This window comes from Rhipicephalus microplus, chromosome 2, assembly GCF_043290135.1.
Source record: "Rhipicephalus microplus isolate Deutch F79 chromosome 2, USDA_Rmic, whole genome shotgun sequence".
In the NCBI taxonomy this organism is placed as follows: Eukaryota; Metazoa; Arthropoda; class Arachnida; order Ixodida; family Ixodidae; genus Rhipicephalus; species Rhipicephalus microplus.
The window spans coordinates 28,193,822-28,218,806 of NC_134701.1; the positions used below are offsets into that span (position 1 = coordinate 28,193,822).

Genomic DNA, 24,985 nt, shown 5'->3' on the forward strand with positions numbered 1-24,985 from the left:
TTCCGGTATGTCGATGACTATCTTGTTTTATTATCTAACGACACGGTAGCGGATGAGGCAGGTTTGGCAAAAATAATTTAACATTTTTCTGAGCGTTTTAAACCCTTGACTCTCACACACGAACTGCCTGAAAGCAATGCCATCAAATTTCTCGATGTCCTCTTCACCTTTCATCCTAACCGCATATGTTGGGCTTACCAACCACGTATGAACAAACCGGTCCTTCCTTACCAATCAGCTCACTCCAAACTAGTGAAAAGAGGCATCATCAGTCATTGTTTTCGTCATGCTTTAAGCAAATCTTGTGAGCACGAAATCGCCAATAGTTTTCATAATCAGTCAGACCGTTTGTTGAAAGCAGGTTATCCTATGCACGTCCAAAATTCAGTTGCAGAAGGCTTGCTTCGTACGCTTCGCAACCCAGGATGTACAGCGAGTCGTGATTCCGAGAAACCGAAGCACCTAGTCGTCATACCATACTATCACAAGATATCGCACAACCTAAAGATAATATTCATAACTTCTTTGCGCAAACACGTACACGGACACAAGGAAAAGAGGCAAACAACACGGGCGCAAACTCACAACTAGTTTATTTTGAACAACAAACTGTACTTATATCTTCACATAGCCCACACGCCCCCCCCCATCGGTGGATCCAGGAACAAACGAGATAACCTAAAGAAAGCTTATTCAGCGCTACGTCATGATAAGAACCACAAAACAACAAAAAATTGAAGAGTTCACACATCTGCAGACGGATTGTAGCACGTGCCTTTCAAAAAGTCAAATTCTTTATCGGACATAATGACGGAAGCTTGGCCAACACATTTATCTCCCATGTTTCTAATATGGAATGCTTCAATCAACTCCCCGTTAATTTTTCTCTTGTGAGTTGACAGAATCTTTGTGTCTGTAAAAATTGGTACGTACCCACAAGACTTGCAGTGATCCACCAGATGTGTTCGTCCTGAACTACGTAATGCCGAGTCATGCTCTCTCAACCGTGTGTTTACACACCTTCCAGTTTGCCCGACATAAGATCTGCCACAGCTGAACGGAACCTGGGAGATATAAGTACAGTTCGTTGTTCAAAATAAACTAGTTGTGAGTTTGCGCCCGTGTTGTTTGCCTCTTTTCCTTGTGTCCGTGTACGTGTTTGCGCAAAGAAGTTATGAATGAGTACCAACTCGCCCAACTTTCAGTACTGTTAGTACTAAAGAAATTAGCTAAGCGCTCTGAAGTTAGGGTTGTCTTTTCGGCTCCCAAGAAGTTGGTCAGCCTGTGTGGCGTTCATGACTGTGACGGAAAACCTAAAGGTTGTAGTAAGAAGCATCTGTTTATGTTCCCTGTATCATATGCGTTGTTTATCGTATCCCGCTTTCTTGTGGTAAAGAGTATATTGGACAGACGGGCTGTTGTCTTAATGATCGATTAAGAGAACATTGTAATAATGTGAAAAACGGCCAGGGAAGTTGGTTGGCCATACATTGTAAATCCTGCGGCTGCGCGCCGATATTCAATGCATGCACAGTTATCAAGTGAATGTTTGACAAGCTTACTAGAGAGATTATTGAGGCTGAGGCTATCGCTTCCCTGGGGTCTAAGTGCGTCAGCACTCCCTCTCTTACGCTCAGTGATAAAGAATTGTATTTTCTAAGAAATTAATTTTTTGTGCGCATCATTCATGTCATGTGATGTTATTTTTCTTGGTGATATAGGCGAGTGTGCGGTGGTAATAAACATTATGTTGGAAGTTAGCGCCTGTGCCGTGTGTCCTCGTCTTGTGTCCCCGTTTCTTTGCGCTATTTTCTGTCGTCATGATGCTGGAAGATTGTCGTGCCGCTCATGGAGGTGCTCCGTTAGGCGACCTATAGCTAATAAGACTACATTATCCTGTACTTTGGGGTCTGGCTTTGCGGGACCTCGATTCAGTTCGTCACCTCCTAACAAAAGCAATTTCACTACATGAACACATTCACTAGCAGTAACCATTAAAACGTGTGGGCATGGGAATAGCAGCAAACATACATTATTACATCTTCTACAGTGAATAGAATAACAACCAACCTGGGTGAAAAAGACAGAAATGGTTATTAGCGACCATTGTCGCTGCTGCCATTCCATGCCTATCGAAGGGATGATGCTTCGAGGACGAGCTTATGTAGTCCACCGTTGTCGCTGTCGATGTCGTTGCGGCCTTCCTCAAACGCTCCAGTGTCCCATCACACAGTGGGTGAGGGGTCCCAGGAAATCGGAGCCGATATCGCTGCAAGCCTCCGGAAGAGGGCACGTGCCAGGCTTAGGTATGTGCGCGGCACAAACCACGCAGACAGGGATGCACGTTCCGATGACAAGGGCCAACTGGGTGAAAAGACAAAAGTGGTTTTTAGCGACCATTGTCGCTGCTGCCATCCCATGCCCACTCATCTGGGATCAGGATCTGGGATCAGGTGCCCAAGAACTAGTATGCCTCACTGCACAGTGTTCAGAAGGCGGTAGCTAATGCTATCAGCAGATTCAATCAGGGCATTGCAAAAACAAGCATGACAGTTGCAGAGAAGCTGGGCTATTTTTCAGGAAGCTGTCTAGTACACTCATGCACTGAAAAGGACACTGGTGAAGGCTTTACATAGGCAACAAAGACCATGCAGACAGAAATGCCATGAAAAATAAACTTGGAAAGAGGCACAAGTCAACAAAGGGCACTTTCTACAGTCCCGGCCAGGTGTGAGGTGTGCATTCAAGCCGATGTGATGGAAGAAATTCGAAGAATGTTTTTTTTCTTTTTGTGTGTGTGACGAACAACTTGGTGCAGACCGTGAAAGTGCAGATTACACGGGCATGCCATTTCTATGTACAGTGTACACCTTCAAGCCCAAATATAAATGTGAAGTGTAGGGTAGCACATTGGTCACACTATTTTTGAAGACTATGCATGATGATTCGGCATGATGTTTTATGGTTCCTCTTATTTTTGTCACATATATGGCATCATCTTGTTCCTGAAAGCTAGTGTGTGTGTGTGTGTGTGTGTGTGTGTGTGTGTGTGTGTGTGTGTGTGTGTGTGTGTGTGTGTGTGTGTGTGTGTGTGTGTGTGTGTGTGTGTGTGTGTGTGTGTGTGTGTGTGTGTGTGTGTGTGTGTGTGTGTGTGTGTGTGTGTGTGTGTGTGTGTGCGCGCGTGCGTGTGTGTGTCCTATTTATACAATTGTACTCTGCAACACCGCCTAAATTTATTAAAAACTAAAACTTCAAATGCATTTTTGTCAGTTTCATGTTTTTAGACGTAAGACATAGCCTTACAGGGCATTTCATTTTTATTGACTGTCCATAACAGGTTCGATACCAATGTTGCCGTATTGAATACATCACGCCGATGATGTTATTCATTTTCTTCTATATCTTGTTTACCTAATTGTAATGCATGACGATTGTAAACAATATGTGGCAGAAATTTCGCACTTGTGTTTGTATCCATTTATTTCACATTTGAAGTTTGTTACAAACAATGAAATCAGCATCATCGACTAGACTAACTCTCTCTGGCAATCTGGATATGTACTTTGTTTTTGTGTTTGACATAATGAAATTGCCAAAAAGCCCCGTAAGAAATATGCTAATTGCGTGTTATAAAAATTTACTATCTTCTGTTCTAATGCAGCTATCGAAATTTAGAATCTACAGAGGAAACTGAATAAGTGTACGAAGTTTCAGTCTATTCAGACAATTAATAATCTTCTTTTAAAGACCCACGCCTTCCTTCAACACGTCCCAAAACCACCATATGGTTATGAGAGACCAGAAATTCCGACTATCAACGTGCACCCAAACCTGAGCAGACGGGTTTACACCATGTTTGCTTCTATAAAAAATGCAGCCGCCGCAGCCGGTATTCGATCCCGCGACCTCGTGGACGTAAACCTAAAGCAGTGTAATAAAAAATGCAGTGTGGGCAGTTGTAATGAGCACAAGTTCTATTTTTCTGCAGTGTGGCAAGCTGTTCTAGAATAAGAAACATAAATCTGAACAAAAAATATACAATATATATTAATATATATATATATTTATTTATATATATTGATCGCTTCATTTGTTTGTCTTTTTAGGATGCCATGACTAGAAGGGCACACCAAGCAATTTCGGCAACTAGCCACATTACTCACAAGAAATGCACAAAATAAAGAAATATGGGTGGGCAAGTTATCGTGCAAAATTAAGAACAATGTACATGGTAACCATATTTTTTTTACAAGAAATGAAATAGGCTCTGTGCAAGCAACGTTTCATGCAGCAAAGAGACACAGGACATACTGGGATATTGTTGGTTATCTTTTTCGATTGACACGCGTATAGAGCGGCGGTTTTGTGGCTTCTGAAATTTTCAAGCACGTCCTTTCATTGTGTCAACGGAAAGAGCACCAGGGCTCCAAATACTTGGTGCCTTAGTCTGTAAAAACTTGGTGCCCTCACCTGAACTTTCTTTACCAAGAAGGGCACGTCTTGCAGAGAGCTCCTTCTTGATATTTGAAATACACCAGCCATGCAAACATTTCTAGCCACAGAAATTGGAACTTCAGTTAGCTCTTACTAACTGAGGGAAAGGTGTGGTTAGCATCTGGTTTCTATGGAGTCATTAGCAAACAATGTCTAGTCTCATCGTCCTGCAACTCCTGGCGTCTTAGCCCAGTGAACACATAAAGACCAATGTCGTTGTCAGGAATTACCGTTTCCGTGCATGCACCATGCTCTGATCAGAGCAAACAATGTCTAGTCTCATCGTCCTGCAACTCCTGGCGTCTTAGCCCGTTAAACACCTAAAGACCAATGTCGTTGTCGGGAATCGTGGTTTCCGTGCATGCACCATGCTCTGATCGGTTTTCAGGAGTTCTTTTGACACACCAGTCGTATTCAGGCAGTGCAGAACTGTAGCTGGGAGCCGTTTCTTCAGCTGTTGTAGCTTTTTCGCTAGTTGCCCAGTGTGCACTTAGGCAATCGTCACCTTGCAAGAACTAATCAAGTGTTACCTTATGGCGTTTCAGCGCAGCCATCGAGTCTCGCAGGAGGGCGCTGGTTGACACAGAACACAAGCTACTCACGAATACGTGCAGGCAGCGTATTTCAAGGGGGTGACTTCGCATATCTAAGAAGCAACGGGCTCAGCAATGTTTAGACATAGACTCTAATTGTGAAAAAAGAAAACTTTAGTGATGATACAAGTTGGATGGTAAAGTTCCGCCTTATACACCAGTGCTCGTTTCTCTCCCTAGGGAAGATTTGCAGGTATACATTTCGTCCGCTTCTCTTTAGGTGCCAGTAAGGTCGCGTTTTGTGCGCAGAACTTGCCAGCCCCTACAGAAGGCTATAGGTTCTGTTGCGTTATGATACCAAACTACAAACTTGAATGAACGCAAAGGTGTTGAAGTTCCAGCGACTCGCATAAGAATGCCCCAAACAGACAACCGACAGGCACGGATGGTGCGCAGTACAGCCTAAGCAAACTCGTGTTGCATTTGCTGGCAGTTCTCGTGCATTCGCCGACGCCGGGTTCTTGGACCTTTAAGGACCCCTGGCAGAGGAAGCTCACCCCTTTGGCCCCGGCTTCTTGTAAACGGCACCCCTGTACTGACCCACCCAGGGGAAATTGGTAGTCGCCTTTTCTGGCCTCCTTCTCTCCCTGCATTTTTTTTTGCTACTACCTTTGATCTTTTCTGTCCTCTCCTCTCTTCATTTTACTTCCACATTTCTCGGCGGCAAGTGTTAACCTGGTGTAAATGTCCAACCATGGGTAGATGTATTAGGTTATAGCGGCCATGTACCGCTGGCGCTTGAGTTTTCTTCGAGTCTCACAGCGTCCCCTCCTTCCACTCGGAGGTGGGCGGTTGGTATGGCTGCCGAATAAGCTACATAATTCATGAGAACTCCTAGCCCCATCATAACCGATCGCCTCTCCAAGAGGTGGCAATTTTTTAATTTCTCCCCACCAAGAAAGATCACTTCCCCAAATATCACATCATTCACTGTGAAAGTACAGAATAGAAAGCCAGAAGTGAGTAACCTTTCCTTATATTCAAATGCCTTATAGAAACACCAGGCGTGGGCTACAAATTCACGAAGACGACCAGTGGCGACCTCCTAATCGAACTGAAAAACCATACACAGTACCAGAGACTGCATAACTTGACATGCTCTTTGTATTGACCTCAGAGTGGGCACGGTGATACGGCAGGAGCAATGCTGCTAACAAAGTCGACGCTGTTTTTTGTCTAGGTTTGTTCAAATTCATCTAGCATATGAAGTGACGATCGTATGTTATTGATTGTGCCAAGCCCACGGACATGTGTTCTGATGGCGTATAGTTGCTTGTGTGCTTGTAAACTAATTTTGTGTGGTGATGTTCAGGTAAATCACGGACCTACTGTCGAGGAAATGCTTAAAGAACTTCAAAGTGGCCAAGCCGCAATACTAAAGAGAACTTTCCGATATAAGGACTAGACTAGTAATTACCAAAACCACAGTAAATGTCCTCGGCAATCGCTGGAATGAGGTTGACAAAATGATGGCAGACATTCGAGACAAATCTTCGCAAATCGAAACTCTTCAGAACAAAATCGTTTCACTTGAGCAAAGGCTAGGCCAACAGGCTGAGAAAATTACAGATTTCTAGGACCGTTGTCGAAGATCTAACCTCGTCATTTGTGGCATTCAGGAACAAAGCGGAGAGGATGAACAAATGTTAAGAGAGAAGGTGATTTTGGATCTTTTTGGCAGAAAATTAGGACACAATTGCAAATCAATGGCGAGAATTCACCGTCTTAGAAGGAGTCACCAAAATAGGCCAGTCAATGTCTTAATTCCAAGACTTCACAGAAAAGGAGACCATAATGCGGAATGCAAGAAAATTGAAAGGGACTAATATATCGATTAGTAATGACTACAGTTCTTCGACATGACATAAGCGATGGCTTCTGTGGTAGTCCGGGAAAGAAGAGAGGGCAAACGGCGAGAAGGTGACTCTTATTCATGAGAAACTGAATGTAGATGCGTACTTCACATGTGGGATGAAGACAGAAACGATCGAGCAGTTCTTGCACCGAAGACAATTACGCGGGATAGCGCAGAGGCAAGGAGCAAATCCGTAAAACTCTGCCAGAACACAAGGTCGAATGCTCTATGAAACCATGCATGCACGAGGCCGAAATGTCTTAGAATACTTAATCTTAATGCTTGTAGCACAGCGAACAAAACAAATGAAATCGAGTGCCTCCTTTTTAGCCACGATCCACATATCACGATAATAACGGAAACTTGGCTGCATGATGGCGTGCCAGACGAAGTAATAGTTGACAAATCGCACCATATTTTCTGTCGTGATAGCACGTCACGGGGAGGTGGCGTTGCAGTTATCTTGAAAAACACACTATCAGCTGCATCACTAACGCAAGTAGAAAATTATGAAAGTTTTTTTTTTTCAAAGATAAACTGCTGGGGACATGCACTTACGCTGTGTGCGGTCTACAGACCTCCGTCTTCGCCCCCTGAATTCTTGATGTCCCTGTCGAATTACATGACGATGAACGATTGCGGAACACTAATTATGGCTGGGGATTTTCATCATCATTTCATCATCATCATCATCATCACCATCAATCATTTGGGCTTGCAGCACTACGTTTCACTTGCTCGACAACAGGTTACAAGATATAAATGCTGACAAGCGACTTGGTTCAAGTTGTTCATGAAACCACCCGTGAATCTGAAGGGGGCGGCGCAATTTTAGATCTTATATTTGTCAGCAGAAGCATTGCTGATTATGCTGTTCGTGTAGAGGATGGTATATCGGACCATAAGTTAGTTCTTTTTTCTTGCACCCTAAATAACTGCGTGAAAACTCGGCTAAAGAGCAAAACTGTCAAAAACTTTCATCAGGCGAATGATGACACTATTCTCGACGAGCTGTGGGAACTAGCAGATAATTTGCGTGACCATGATGGTATCACTTTGTGGAATAAGTTTAAAACAACTGTTCAAAAGTGCATTGAAAATTTGTTCCTACGAGGCGTATTAAGTCAGATCGACACAACCCCTGGGCTGATAGAAACATTATTCATTCGAAGCGCAATCTTAAACGTGCAAAGAAAAAAAAGATCACCAATAACAAATCGGTTCGTGAAATTCGAAAAGAATTACACCGTGTGCTGTCTTGTGCGAAAAATAAATATTTTGAGGTTACCTTGCCTACTTTTATTAAAACAAAGGCAGAGACTGCTGCGCCGCGTGGCGCACGAGCCATCCCCACATAGAAACTGCTGCTGCGCCGCACAGAAGTGACGTGTTGCATTTTCCGGTTAGGCGCTTTGTTTGAATAGTCGGGAGTGTCTAGCGGTACGTCTAGACATAACAATAAAAGCCGTTAAAATTACGTCCAAACGTAAAAGTGAACAAAAATGTTATTTAGGTTTCGCGTGACAACAATACAAAACAGGCTTGTTTGTCACCTCAAACCGATCGGCAGCTGTGGCGTAGTTGGTTAAAGCAACACATAAACTGGTGAGGTCGGTGGTTCAAATCCCATTGCAGTTATCGATACTATTCTTTTTTTTTTTCTGTTCACGCATGTATTGTTTTAACATTTGTGCCTCCTCATCAGCCCAATTTGCTGCTGGTGGTGGTCCCATCCACAGACCCTTTAATATTGGATCTTTGATGACGCTTGCAGGATTGACTATATTTATTATGATAAAGTGTTTTGCGAATTAGTGCTCCAAATTGGCGAGACGCAAAAAGCCACAAATACTCGAATGCAGCTGGCTGCATTGGTTTCTTCAGCACAGGTGTCAGGAATGTTGATTTCCACGGTTTATCAAAGTCTTGATGACAGAAAGGTGCACCGCAACGTAGTCTTGGGCAACTTTTTTTATGTCGCTCAGTGTACCATCACCTGACGAGGTAACCGGCAGGCCGCTTTCTTTAAAAATACTGACGTGTCACCGCAATGTTCTCGGCGATCAGCACTTGATAAACAATGCCCAAGGGCAAGTGCCGACGCCGTTAGCCCATTTAACTACTTGTCTGCGTTGCTCAAAAACACGCGCGGCCTGTGACAGCACGGGAGCATTCACGTAGCAACGGATGAGAACGGCCGTACGTGTTCGCACTTGACAAAACAGACTGCAATGCAGTAGCTCTGGCCTTCGGAGATCACAGGCTTCGTAAGAACATTACAATAAAGTTGTTTCCATCCATCGTATGAACACTTCGCCGACGCACTGGGGTTTCATGCATGTGCGTCCAGTCAGTCACACGTGAACCGTGCGAAAGCATTTATTTCATCGTCGACCTTGTCCTTCGCGACAAGCAAAACTCGGCAGCAAGAACTTTCTCCTTTGACAACACCACGCTTGGCATTGCAATCTAGAAAATGCAGTACGTCCAACGACTGTAATCCGCACATCATACTGAGAAACTTTATGGCGCACACACTCAGATGAAGCTGCGGCGCGGTGGATGGCCGCGCTAGCTCCAACCACCAGGTTCAACTAAGCATCCAGCAATCACATGAAGCAGCGACGACACTCCAGTCCTCCTTGTGAGTGGCCTAGGCCATGGCCAAGATTTCATCGGAGTTTTCACCATAAACACATCGCAGGCGGCTACCATCTCGCAGTGTTTACCTTTCGCAGCCGCAGCGCCCATGGCGCCCCCTGTACTTCAAATACTTGTAATTTGTATTTAAATAACAAACCTGAACTAATTGACTCATCAAACACCTTTTTAATAAAAGTTTTGTAGGTTTAACGCAATACGCACGAATAATTTACACATTTAATTAGCTTTAGGTAATAATTTTTTAAGTGACGTCACTTCCGTGCGGTGCAGGAGCCAGTTCTGTGTGGGGATGGCTGCTGCGCCGCGCGGCGCAGGAGACGCTGCCTAAAACAAATCCTCAAAAGTTCTGGCGTTTTCTCGGCTCAAAATCTAAACAAATAGACAAAGTAAAAGAAGCAGATGTGCTTATAACGGAACCTAGTGGCATAGCGGATGTGGCATAGTGGCATAGTGGAACCTAGTGGCATAGCGGAGATGAAAGCAGCGTCCAGTCATTCGGGCCATCAGATTTTGACGATAACTTTATATCTGTAGCAGGTGTCTTTTCTCTCTTACTGAACCTTAAAGAAAGATCTTCAGGTGGCCCAGACAACATTCCCAATGCTTTTTTGTGCCGGTATGCCGAGCCTGTGTCATACATTCTCACTGCGATTTTTTGTTCCTGTTTGAAGCTAGCCATCATTCCAGATATGATTGGCGTGTCACCCCGGTGGTGGCAGTTCACAAAAAAGGAGGCGGCTTAAAAAAAGAAAACTATCGCCCGATATCCCTGACGTCTTCCTGCTGCAAAATACTTGAACACATACTCGTACATTCCATAACGGATTTTCTTGAACACAATAGGTTGCTATCTGATCACCAACATGGATTTCGTAAAAACTTTTCAACAATCACACAGCTTAATACCACTATTCACGAGGTTGCTTTAACCCTCGATTTGGCCGGTCAGATTGATTTAATCTTTTTGGATTTTAGCAAAGCCTTCGACCGTGTATCCCACAGTAAACTTCTAAACAAACTTCAAAGATTTGGCCTACCATATTTTATTATAAATTGGATAAAACAGTACTTATCCAGCTGAACTCAGTTTGTTGATGTTGATGGATACTCATCCACACGCTTGCCAGTTACGTCTAATGTGCCTCAGGGAATCGTCTTCGGACCAATTCTTTTTCTCATGTATGTGAACGATTTAACCGCGGCTGTGTGTCCTGATGTGCAAATTAGGCTGTTTGCCGATGATTGTTTGATTTTCAAAAAGGTAACATGCAAAAATGATCAAATTTCTTTAAACTCTAGTCTAGGAAAAATCCACGAATGGTACACAACATGGTCAATGTCCCTGAATTTCGAGAAAACTGTACTGCTACGCGTAAGCAATAAAAGACAACCTTTCTTATACTCATATAAAATTAATACTGACACCGTCGCAGAAGCCACGGAGTACAAATATTTGGGATTGACGGTCTCCAACAAACTCACATGGTCCTCCCACATCGAAAACATCTGTACAGCAGCTACTCGCAAACTTGACCTACTTAGGCACAGACTGAAAAATGCGCCCCCGATGCAAAGCTTCTCGCCTACAAAACTCGTGTTTCGCCTAAAGTTGAATACGCTAGCGTGATTTGGGATCCCCACTACAAAAAAGATAAGCATAGGCTCGAGATGGTACAGAGGCGGGCAGTACGCTTCATATTCAACAAATATAAGAGAACAGATTCACCATCATATTTAATGCAGGCAAATAAGATTCCAACCTTAGAGCAGTGTAGGAGAATATCAAGACTTAAATTTTTATTTATGCTTTATCACAACAGACTTAATGTGAATGTGCGTGCATTTATTCAGCCATTTTTGTCACGTACATTGAGAAATCGACATGCACATAATCTACTTCCTTATCAAACGCTCTAATCTTTCTAAGTACTCTTTTTTTCCACGAACCATTACTGATGGGAATTCGCTGCCTGAAAATATTGTTTCTTTAAAATCTGCAAATGCATTTGAAAGTGCGCTACTTATTGATCTGGAAATGCAGTAAACCAGTGAATGTTCATGCTTTCACTTTTGCATTTCGTCGTTTTTTCGCTACGTCTTTTATTAATGCAGTGTTACTTCATAATTTGCAAATAATGCATTTACGCACCTGACGTATTCCGAGAACAGTTCTTTTTTGCTTGCTTTTATACTTCTTATAGTGTGCATCACTCTCCTAAGAACAGTATTATTTTTTTTTGACAGGCTGCGCTGGTAATACTTCTAGATATGCCTTAAGATTGCTTTGTTTCCCTTTTCTGTGAGCTTGTGTGCCTTATGGCTCCATTTGTGCTTGCAATTTTGAAACTGTATATTTTCCCACCTGCATGGTCCTTTGTGACCGCAGTATACTGTAAATAAAAAAATAAATAAAAAACATCATTTGGTAATCAGTCCGTCAGCATCACATGGCATGGAACACCGTGAAGGGTGTTGTATCAGATGGTGGAACTCTTCCGTGAGGAACTTCTAACAGGCTGGAAAGACTAAAATGTCATCCAGGTGCAGCACATCAAAATAAGGAAACAGACATCTCAATGAAACACGTCATACTTTCTTTCGCATCTAGAACCCTTCTCTCTGAAATAGCAACAGGATATCTTCAACTGCCAGTCAGACCATATATACCCAACTTGCCGCAATGCTTTAAGTGTAAGTGGTTTGGGCATGGCTGCTAAAGCTGCTGAGGCCAGCTTACTTTGGCGAAATGCGAAACCAAAGGTCATTTCGCTAACAATGATTGTAATTCACAAGTCTGCTGCGCCAACTCTGAGGGTATCAGACACTCCAGGTCGTGTGTGGCCTGGAAAAGGGAAAAGGAAGTTTAAACTGGACATGAGCTTCTTTGAAGCGCGGCAGTGCATTTCTATTTCTTGGCATTTTGCAAGGAACACGTCATACGCCAAAGTGATGCGAAAAGGGGTCAGCACCACTACGGTTTTCGGCAATGCTTTGGACCACGCCTAACGTGCAGAAGCAAACGCCACAAGCCCCTACGGGTGGAGCAGCTTCGGCCGCCTCATCCTTCCTGAACATAGCCTCACCAAAGGCCCCTGTGCACTCTGGCCGCAGCCAGGACACGACACAAGCTAAAGAGGTACCCACGACCTCTGGCCTGGTGAGGTTGAAGGCCGACGAACGGAGCTATCAACTTCTCAAACTGCTCAAAACCCCCGCAGGGGCGCCTGTGAAAGCAGGCTTTTGGTGTGTAGCGACACCACGGACCCGAGCTAATGGGGGAGTTTCTACTCCCTCCCACGCCTAGCTGTGCGTGGCTTTGCCGTGTCCGGGGAAAAGGGGATCCTGGGGGTTGAGCCGATGCTGGGTGATTGGACTGTTAAGGCCCCCCGGCAGAGGCAACACACCTCTTTGGCCCCGGCTTCACGTAGATGGCACCCCTGGGCTGACCCACCCAGGGGAGGCAGTTGCCTTTTCCTATCTCTCTCTCCTTACATCTTCGTCTTTATTTCTTACTATTTATCTGTCCTGTCTTCTACTCTCTTCCGTTTACTTCCAAACTCCCTGGCGGCTAGGGTTAACCCTGTGCAAATAGCCTACCTTGGTCTAGGCGCATTGGGTTATAGTGGCGTTGTACGGCTGGCGTCTGCAGTTTTCAGCATCTGTAAACTTGTAGCGTTCCCTCGTTGGGCTCCATGGTGGGTGGCCGCCAACGCTGCTGAACAAAAATGAGAAAGGCATGCATAGAGCATTCCCCCTACTGTCTGATCGTACCGGCTTAAAGCGAGCACGCACCGATGATATAAATTTTTTCAACCAGCCAAACGAAACATATCCTCACTTTCATGTTATCCACTGTGAAAAAACTGAAAAGCAAGCCAGGACCGTCTCTCCTTTCCTAGTTTCTAGATGTCTCACCGAAACTCTTGGCACAGGATACAAGGTAACCAAAATGGCTAGTGGAGATCTTCTCCTCGAAATCCGCGACAAAGAACAATTTGAAAAGCTAAACAGTCTTTCAGGTTTCGGTGGCATACCAATAACCATAACACCACATAGATCGATGAACAAAACTCGCGGAGGGGTATCTGACATGGACTTAATTGACTTGACTGAGACTAAACTTTTGGAGGGGTGGAAGAGCCAAAATGTCACTAATGTACACAGAATCATCATCAGAAGAGATAATAAGGAAACACCTACAAAACACTTAATACTCACGTTTGCATCCAGTAAACTACCGGAATCTATTCAAACAGGGTACACGAAGACATCTATCAGGCCGTACATACCAAACCCTCGTCGTTGCTTCCAATGTCAGAGGTATGGCCATGGCTCTAAAACCTGTCGTGGTCGCCAGACTTGTGCACAATATGGAGTCCTAGGCCACGTGTCTGAGAACTGCAAACAACCGCCACACTGTGTAAACTGCGAAGGAAACCATGCCGCATATTCACACTCCTGCACATACTGGAAAAAAGAAACAGAAATAATTACATTGAAGGTGAAGGAGAACATTACATTTAAGGAAGCACGGCGAAGAGTCGCTCAATTCTATGGACCTACATACGCTGATGCGGCGCGTCGGGGGGCACCGCCGCACCAGCCCTCGCCACACCTTCGGCCCGCGCATACCGAGCCGGTGGTTGTGGCACCTGCCCACAAGGCGGCTGTAGCCCAGGCTACACCGCCTACTCCCAAACAGGTGTGCTCAGATTTGGGTGCACGTTAAAGCACCCCAGGTGGTCTAAATTTCAGGAGCCCTCCAGTGCGGCGTCTCTCATAATCATATAGTGGTTTTGGGACGTTAAACCCCACGTATCTATCTATCTACTCCCAAACAGAGACCGGAGACTCCAGAGTCCTCGGGTCTCAAGGCCTCACCTCACCAGGCGAGGCCCGAAATTCGTACTAACAGCCCGCACGTGCGGGAATCCAGTGCCTCCGAAGAGGCAATGGATACATCGGTACCCTTGGTGCCGAAAGAGCGGCGTGGCTCCTTGGAGCGCGCCAAGAAAACAAAAAAGCAGATAACAGGGCCTGGTGACGGCCCTGTTAAGTGAATTCAAACTCCCTGTCTAAACAGCCACTCGCTTTTCGTACACACAGCACTATTTTACATTCATCATGAACACTCAAATCGTACATTAGAACGTCGGGGGCCTTCTCGGAAACCTTGACGACATCCAAGAACTATTACACGAACACTCACCAAAAGTGCTGTGTGTACAAGAAACACACCTTAATTCAAAACACACAAATTTTCTTCGTAAATACGTTATTTTCCCAAAGGACCGTGTTGATGCCATGATATCATCCGGAGGTGTTGCCATCATAGTGAATCAAGGAATTGCATGCACACGCTTACAACTCCAAACATTCCTTGAGGCAGTGGCTGTTCGAGCAGTTCTTTTTGATAAACTGATCACAATCTGCACTATTTACATTCCTCCTAGCTATCAGCTGCAAAAACTTGATTTACACTCTCTAATTGATGAACTTCCAGAGCCTTATGTTCTCCTTGGAGACTTTAATGCGCATAGCAGGCTATGGGGTGACTCTCGGTATGACGCACGAGGTCGACTCATCGAACAGTTCCTTCTCTCGTCGAGCGCGTGTCTCCTGAATCAAAAAGAACCAACCTCTTATAATCTCGCTAATAACACCTACTCCTCCATAGACCTAAGCATAGCATCTCCATCTCTTGTGCCTCTACTCCAGTGGAATGTCGTCAGTAATCTGTACGGAAGTGACCACTTCCCCGTAGTTTTGAGCACAACTACAGTAACTGAGTGCCCACCACATGTTTCCAAGTGGCTCATAAATAGAGCCAACTGGGAACAGTTTTATACCATCGCTCGTCTAGGTTGGAATGACATATGTTCTTTGAACATTGATGTTGCTGTCAACTACTTCACAGCGTTTTTGATTGATGCTGCAACAAAATGCATCCCACAAACAAATGGACACCCTGGAAAACGGCGTGTGCCATGGTGGAACTCTGAATGCCAAAACGCACGCAAACAGCAAAACGGAGCTTGGAGGCTGCTTCGGAACTCACCGACAGCCGAAAATCTCGACACTTTTAAGAAAATAGTCTCAAGGCAGGAGAACGCGTCGGCAGGCCAGAAGGGAAAGCTGGCAGAAGTTTTTGTCAGGGATCAATTCATACACACAGGAGGTTAAAGTCTGGAACATGGTCGGTAAGATGGCAGGAAAACAAGTACACACACTTCCACTCGTAAACACTCAGGGTGATACCTTGGAAGATCAGGCAAACTTCCTCGGTGCACACTTCGAACAGGTGTCCAGCTCATCCCACTATACTGACACTTTCCAAAAATACAGAACAAGAATAGAAAAGCAGAAACTCGAACACAAAGGCACTAGATACGAGGCATATAACCAAGCTTTTAGTCTAGCTGAGCTGCGAACGTCTCTAAACTCCTGAAGTACTTCTGCCCCAGGTTCTGACCGTGTGGTGTATGAAATGTTAAAAAACCTACCAATCGAAACACGAAAAACCTTACTTTGTTTGTACAATGCTATCTGGTTTTCTGGCACTATCCCTACCTCCTGGAAAGAGGCTATTATTATTCCCATTTTGAAAGAGGGCAAGGACCCTTCTTTACCTTCGAGTTATAGGCCTATTGCACTTACAAGCTGCTTGTGCAAAGTCTTCGAAAAAATGATAAACTGCCGACTTGTACATATCCTTGAAACAAACAATTTGCTCGATCCATTTCAGTGCGAGTTTCGAGAAAGTAGATCCACCACAGACCACCTTGTTCGTATTGAGGCACAGATCAGGAACGCCTTCGTCCATAAACAATATTTTCTCTCTGTATTCCTCGATATCGAAAAGGCTTATGATACAACATGGCGTTTTGGAATTCTAAGAGACCTGTCCCGCCTTGGCGTGCGCGGAAGAATGTTTCACATAATCGAAAATTACCTGTCAAACCAGACATTCCGTGTCCGAGTGAGCACGGTTCTTTCCCAATTATTTGTCCAGGAAACGGGCGTGCCACAAGGGGGTGTACTTAGCTGCACACTTTTTCTCATCGAAATGAATTCCTTGCGCTTGTTCATTTCTCTCAATATGTCTTATTGTACATATGTCAATGACGTCCAGCTTGGCTTTAGATCTTGCAATCTAGCAATGTGTGAGCGGCACGTTCAGTTAGGTTTAAACAAGGTCTCCAAATGGGCAGAGGAACACAGATTCTGACTGAACCCACAAAAAAGCATGTGTGTCTTGTTCTCCCGAAAGAGAGGCATGCACTCAGAACCCGACATTGAACTGAACGGTCAACGTCTGTCTGTTAATACAGAGCATAAATTCTTAGGGTTAATCTTGGACAAGAAGTTGATCTTCGTACCGCACATCAAGTATCTAAAAACAAGATGTTTAAAAGCCATGAATGTTTTAAAAGTGTTGTCACGTACTAGGTGGGGTAGTGACAGGCAATGTCTCATGAACCTATATAGAAGCCTCATTCGCACCCGCTTAGATTATGAGGCTGTTGTTTATCAGTCTGCGACTCAAAGTGCTTTGAAGATGCTGGACCCAGTGCACCATTTGGGCATCCGCCTCTCTACGGGTGCTTTTCGCACTAGCCCCGTAGAAAGCCTTTACGTTGAGTCAAATGAGTGGTCGCTTCATCTGCAGAGAACTTGCATGTCCTTTGTTTATTTTCTTAAGGTGAAAGCAGACAAGAAGCACCCCTCATACTCTACTATTAACGATTTGTCGAGCTCAATTCCGTTTCAAAACAGGCCTTCGATGAGGCAGCCCTTCTCAGTTCGCCTGAAGAGTCTAGCTGAGGAAACTGGAGTCTCACTTGAACACAGTTTAATGGCTCCTGTAGCATGCCCGCCACCGTGGCAATGGCAGACTATAGACTGCGATGTGTCTTTTCTAGAAGTTACAAAACATACGCCTATTGCCCATATCCGAACACACTTCCTGGAACTTCAACACAAATACACACGTCCTGAGTTTTTTACAGATGCCTCCAAGTCTAACTCCTCTGTGTCCTACGCTGCTGTCGGCCCATCCTTTTCGGATGCTGGCCCTCTACATCCGGACACAAGTATCTTCACAGCGGAAGCTTATGCGAAACTTGTGGCGGCTAAACACTTCAAGCAATTACAAATACAAAAAGCAGTAATTTATACGGACTCCCTCAGTGTGGTAACGGCTCTGCACACTCCTAAAAAACACAAAAACCCAGTCCTTGTCTCACTTTACTCCATTTTGTGCACACTCTACACACTCAAACAACATGTTGTAGTGTGCTGGGTGCCAGGGCACCGTGAGATTCAAGGCAACGTGAGGGCGGATCAGCTCGCTGCATTCGTCCACAAAAGCACTGCCCCTACACCCATATCAATCCCGGCCCTTGATCTTAAGCCGTCTCTCAAACGAAACCTCAGGGTATACTGGCAGAGCAAGTGGGATACACACACACAAAACAAACTACACGTTATTAAGCCACACCTTGGTCATTGGCTGCCCGTATCCTAATCGTGTCATACAGATATAATACTAACGAGACTCAGGATAGGACACACACTTATCTTTTGTCTGGTGACGATCCACCATTGTGTGACAAATGTGGTGAAACATTAACAGTCCTTCACATACTAATCCAGTGCAAACACTTAGAAACTCTAAGAAAACAACATTTTCCATTACCCTACCGACAACATATACCTTTACACCCTACAATGTTCGTTGGCAGGGAACCGCTTTTTAGTCATAAATCATTGTTAGCGTTTTTAAAAGAACTTCATAATTTTCATATCACATACCCGGGCATCCCGTAGCACGACCTCTCCAGGGAGGTTTTTGCTGCGGTGGCTACACAGGAAAGCACTTGCCTCACGGCCCTTGGACGCAAGGGTATGAACCAGTGAGGTACTTGTGCTAATGCCATACATGTCCACCATCGTTTTACATTATCACCAACTTTTGTCATCTATTCACACCACACACACATTTCACGGCATGGTCATGATTTTATTGTATGTTTTTACCCGCCTTACCGCGAGGAATTTTATGGCCCTTATACAGCCGCTAATCACAGTCATTGTCCACAATCGTTGTCCTATGAACTGGCGCTCTTTGGCCATCAAATGGCCCTTGCGCCAAAAAACACCATATATCATCATCATCATCATCACTTGTGCTAATGCCATACATATCCACCATCGTCTTTTATTATCACCAACTTTTGTCATCTATTCACACCACACGCACCTTTCACGGCATGGTCATGATTTTATTACTTGTATGCTTTTACCCGCCTTACTGCGAGGAATTTTACGGCCCTTATACAGCCGCTTATCACAATCATTGTCCATATTTTTAGTAAGATGAACTGGCGCTCTTTGGCCACGAATTGGCACTTGCGCCACAAAACCTCAAACATCATCATCAAACTGCTCAAAAGCCTCAACAGCTCAAGAAAAAAAAAAAAAGACAAAACAGTATTGACAGGGCTTCCCAAAGGCTCCGTAATGTAGGTCTCTACTTTTTTTGAGACAACAGCCACATAAGAAACACACCTAAAATGAAAAAGACTAACTTTTTACGCCATTATGCTATATTCCGAAAGGACCAGGATGATGCAGTAGCGTCATCAGGTAGCGTAGCCATTGTAGTCGGTCAAAAAATTGCATATTCACACTTACCGCTTCAAACATTCCATGAGGCAGTTTGAGTAGTTCTTTTGAATAAGCTCGCCACCATCTGCTCTCTACATACCTCCACAACACCATCTTGAAAAACATGAATTTCAGTGTTAAAATCTTTCTAAGACTCTATCTTATCCTAGGGGGACTTTAATATTAAGTGCATAGTAGCCTCTGAGGTGACTTTCGCTGCGATGCGCGAGGTCGCCTGTTTGGACTGTTCAATTTTTGTTTCGTCGCGTGCTTCTTGAAGCGAAAAAAGGCAACATATTACAACATTGCGAACAATACCTACTCATCAGTAGACCTCAATATAACATCTCCATCACTCGTGCCTCTACATAAATGAGAAGTCATTATGAATCCATACGGAAGTGACCAGTTTTCTGTGGTTTTCAGCACACCAATAGCAAATCTGTCCTCCACAGGTTCCCAAATGGCTCATCGACAAAGCAGATTGGAAACAGTTTGAAAAATGACTCTCTTAGCCTGGACTGATATGTCTGTGTCAAGCATGGAGGCTGCTGTGGACTACTTCGCAGCTTTTTTGACACACAGCTATGGAATGTATTCCATAAACAAGTGAATTGTCAGGCAAACAGCATGTGCCTTGGTGGAATAATGAGTGTAGAAGTGCGCGAAAAAAAAAACAGAAAAAAGCATGGAGGTTGCTTCGAGACTCACCAACAGCACAAAATCTTACACTACAAAAAAAGTCTCGGGGCAGGAGGACATGAAGACAGGCCAGAAGGGAGAGCTGGCAGAAATTTTTAACGGACTATAATTCATATACAGATGAGGCGAGAGTCTGGAACATGGTTGGTAAAGTAGCAGGATGACAGGCAAATTCTCTTCTCCTAGTAAATGCACAAGGCAACAACTTGAAAGACCAGACGACTTCTCTCGGCGCACACTTCGAACAGGCCTCCAGCTCGTCGCACTATACTACATCATTCTGATGTTACAAAACTACAAAAAGGGAAACTAGAGCGCAAATCCACAAAAAAACGAAGCACATAATGAACTTTTATGTCAGCCGAGCCACAGGCATTGCTTAACTTCTACAATAAATCTGCCCTAGGCTCCGACCGTATAGTATATGAAATGTTAAAACACCTGCCCTCTGAAATGCGAACAGCTCTTCTGTCTCTGTATAATGCTATTTGGTGATCGGGCTAGATCTCCTCTGCCTGGAAAGAGGCCATTGTATTCTCAACTTTAAAGCAAGGCGGATCTTCCATCTTTTATAGCCAGTTGCAGACCGATCGCATTAACAAGTTGCCTGTGTAAACTTTTCGAAAAGATGATCAACTGCTGGCTTCTACGTTTCCGAGAAACAAATACTCTACTGGACCTATACCAGTCTGGATATCATGAGGGTAGGTTACGTTTCGAGGCACAAATCCGGGATGCTTTCGTCCATAATTCTTTTTCGCTGTTCCTCGATGTGAAAAAGGCTTGCGACAACACCGGGTGCTTTGGCATATTCCGAGACCTTGTAAACTTAGGTGTCAGAGGCAACATGCCGGCCATAATCGAAAGTTATTTGTCCAAACTTGTGTTCCGTGTCTGAGTAGGCAATGTTTTGTCTCCAATTGTTATCCTAGAAATCAAAATGCCCCAAGGTGGCTTCCTGAGTTGCACACTTTTTATCATCAAAATGAATTACCTGTGACGATGGATTTCATGCAATATATTCTATTGCACCTATGTCTACAATATGCAGATTAGCTTTAAATTGTGCAATCTCTCAACGTGTGAGCGGCAGGTACAGCTTAGCAAGGGAAAAAATTATATTTGTATCATCTTCTGCAGGTGTTGGACAGATGTGAAATTGACGGTGCGCTGACACACTTATTGTTTTTTCTTCGGATGTACAAAGCTTCAATCACTTCTTTTGCTAGCTGATTTCTATTACGCGATAGTGTCATTGTGTCCTTGAATAAGGGTACCTAGCCGCATTCGCAACAATGAGCTGCGAGGGAGTACGGTTTTGGCTCTGATAATGAGCGTTCGTGTTCTCGCAGGCGAATGTTGATGCATCTTCAGCGTTGGCCAGTGTAAGTTCTACCTCATGATAAGGGAATCTGATAGTCAGTGACACAGAATTCAGATATTTAACACCTGCAGAAGATAATACCAATGTTATACTTTTTTCCCTTGCTTGTGGGGTGTTTAATTGTTTTTGCGGTCAAGTCTTTTTTGAATTTTTTGTTAAGTGCTACTTTATATAAACGTCATCTATTACTTTGCTAAATAGTTAGTTGTGAGTAAGCAAGCGGCTTGCTCGTGTTCTTGTCCTGTGTGCGCTGTTTAGCCAAGATGAACCCATACCAACTCGCTCAAGCTTTCATTCTTATGCAGTTCATTTCTAGTACAGAGAGCCCTTTTCCATGTGCTAACCCTTATAGCCCCACCACTTTGGCCTCAGTAATAGCAATTTGTGTCTGTAACGCCCGTACGTTAGCATCGTACAAGAGACAAGGGACATGCCCACCAAATGCACGGGAAACTGGGGACCCCTACAACTCTCCGCAGCACATGCCAAAAAGGTATGCAGCATATTGCACACTGAATGGTGGCGTAATGCCCGATTTTATCAGGACCAACTGCGACTGGCCTGCGGAAGGGAAGGGAAGATGGCTTTCATGAGACCAGACACCACCGAGAAAGTGCCTACACGGAGCGGCGGCGCATAACCAACAGCACGTCAGATTTCCTTTGGAACAAGGCACGACCAAGCCTTCCTCCAAGAAGAAAGAAAATGCTTATTCAAGAAGGAAAGGTACTCATTCTGAGAGATACGACTGTGCCGGAGGAATGCATAAGACTGTTGGTGAAAGGACCAAAGTTCGCGACAGTACCTTCGCTTTTGCTAATGGACAATGTTGTGAATTCTAGAGAAATTTGCGCAAAAGTGGCTGACGAGTATCGGACTGAATGAGTGGACGTTCTTGTGAAGAAAGGCGAAACCACAACGGAAGTCTAAAAACAAGAAATATGTAGCGACTTTTCTGACCGATAGACGGCAGGCTTGTCACTGCCGACAAAGAGGGTTTTTTTTGTCGTGGTTACTGAGGGAATGTACGAAGCAAAAGGTAATAAGGCTATTGAAAAGAATTTCAAAAAAGCAGGCGATAAGATAACTCAAGTCAAAAGAACTGCAGTAAGCCTGCTGAACGACTTGAAGCTAGACAAAATTGTTACTGACATAGAGAAGGCCAAAAAGAGTTTTTGTAAGCTTTTTTCGCAGCAAAAATTCACAAATTTGGTATACCGCTCAGGACAATTGTGACCGAGAGAGGTACTTGGCAACATGCGGTGTCAGAATACCGTATTTACTCGATTCTACCGCGCCCTCGATTGTAACGCGCACCCGATTTCCACCGCGAAAAAAAAAAAAAAAAACGTAAGACATCGATTGCAACGCGCACCCATTTTTTTTCGCTGGCCCGCACGATCACACCACTCGAAAAAACGATTCCTTTCGGGATTGTCTTCCATCTAAATATGAGGTACGGGCGAAGCTTGTGCCCATCTGACGTGTAACAGAGCATTGCCGTCACTGTAGTTTTACCGTGGACCGATGTCAGCACGCGAAATTGCTTCGCCCCCTTCTTCTCGACGGTTGTGGTGCCAGACATGTCGAAGTAAAGAGGCGCGTCTGATCGGCATTCCAGATTTGCCCAAGCAGGTAGCCGTTGTTGCGCCGCAAGTTTAGGACGAACCTTTGAAAACTGTAAAGCTTTTCATCGTACTTCTCCGCAAAAGTTTTCGCATATGCATGTTCCCCTTCGAAGGGAAGAGCCTTTCCTCTTCATATAGTTAATTAGCCAGCACCTGCTCGCTTTAAACTGGCTCCGCATTACACTTTTTTCTAAGACTAATTGCATAGCCCGCACTTGGAGCAGTTCTGTCGTCACGGGCCGCTGTGCCGCTCGCTCCTCAAGCACATACTCGCGGAGCAGCTCTTTAATTTGCGGAAACCGACCCTGCTGTGGTTCACTGAAGCCTTTGCGTGAAGCTTTGCTGTCGACAATCTTCTGCTTTTGTTTCCGCCGGTCCCGCACGCACGTTTCGGGAACGACCGCGATGCGGCCCGACTTCCGTCCGTTTCTGCACACGCGATGACTTTTCTTTTAAAAGCGGCATCGTGGTGCACTCGAGTTTTTGGAGTCGGCCCTTTCACGTCGTCGATGCTAATGCACTACTAGATGACGAACTCATCAGCACACGTACGAAGTGCCGCACATGGTAAACACATAGGCAGAAATAGCCGACGCACCATGCCGACGCACGTAGGAGGCGGCCATTTTGGATTTGCGATGGCAATAGATTGACCGTAATTTTTTGTTCGTACTCGATTCTAACGCGCATGCGATTTTTGAACTCGCTTAACCGGAAAAAAGGTGCGCGTTAGATTCGAGTAATTACGGTACTTACAGAGGCATTTATATACTTTAACTGTAGATGATTCATTTCGTGTACCAAACTCTTCTGCCCTGGTAGAGCTCCTGCAGCAGAAAAACCCTGGTAAATGTCACGTTGTTAGTGTTGATGTAAAAGATCTATTCTACTCAATACCGTATGATGAATTAATGAGAAGTGTGAAAACGTGTGTATGTGATTACTACGATGAAGACGCCTTTTTCAGCAGTTGTCCACTTTCTCTGGAATCTTTTTTAGAGTTAGTATCATTCTACTTGAAATCCACATTTTTTAAACACGAAGAGCAAGTCTACATTAAAACGAATAGAATCTGTATTGGCGCACGAGTGACACCTATCCTTTGTGAAATCTTTCTGAGCTTCGTGGACAGAAAGTTGGCAGACAGCTTGAAAGGGATGGTCGGACATGTTTACCGTTATGCCGACGATTTAGTGCTTTTCATGCAGGGGACTATTTTCGAGATGCAGTGAATATCTTGGAAAGTGTTTCGCGAGAACGGCAGCGGCTGCAACTTTACAATCGAGATTATGAAAATAGAGTTCTTTGATTTATAGACCTGCAGCTAGAATTTTTACATACTCATGTGTGTTGGCGCTACCATCCTCGTTCTTCGAAGCCCTTACCTAACTTTTCATCAAATTATTCTAAAATCATAAAGCACAGTTTAGCCTTTTCTTGTGTTCATTCTGTAACGCAGAATTTTTGAAAGGGTAAGTTACAAATAAGCTTTTATGAACAAGTGTGACTTAGGCAAGCTGGTTACCTAGAGCACGTAATTGCCCAAGCATGTGGAAAGATGCGCAAATGTCTTAAAACACATGGAACACGGGTTGGGAATGAGGAAGGCACCGTCGGAGCAAAAAAGTATACAGTCATACTGTTAAGGGTTGGAAGGAGGAAGTTGCCGATGGCATCCCACCGCTGCCACCAGTCGTTGCGAATGGGGATCTACCCGGTCTCTTGTGGTAGCGTGGTGTTAACCGGGTGGAGGAAAGGAATGCTGACAAGAAGAGGATACGAAAACAAACAGGTTTATGGCATTATTTACACGCATTTACAGCAAAGAAGGGTTAGTGGTTTCACAAACCACGAGCGTGGTGGTTGAACAGTTACATGGTTTAGAGCGACGTCCAGCACTCTGCGGCGTCGTTTTAAGCCCTGTCGGGCTTCTCCTTTTTGAGGGGAACACCAATCACACACACACAAGTGAGGGGGACGAGCATGCACGGTCCAC

The 24,985-nt window shown here is 44.5% G+C and overlaps 1 protein-coding gene across 1 annotated transcript in view; it reads left to right on the top strand.

Moving 5' to 3' along the window:
• Positions 1–24,985, top strand: part of Vha13 (V-type proton ATPase subunit Vha13) — a 108,697-nt gene that overhangs the window by 74,325 nt on the left and 9,387 nt on the right. The window lies entirely within an intron of this gene.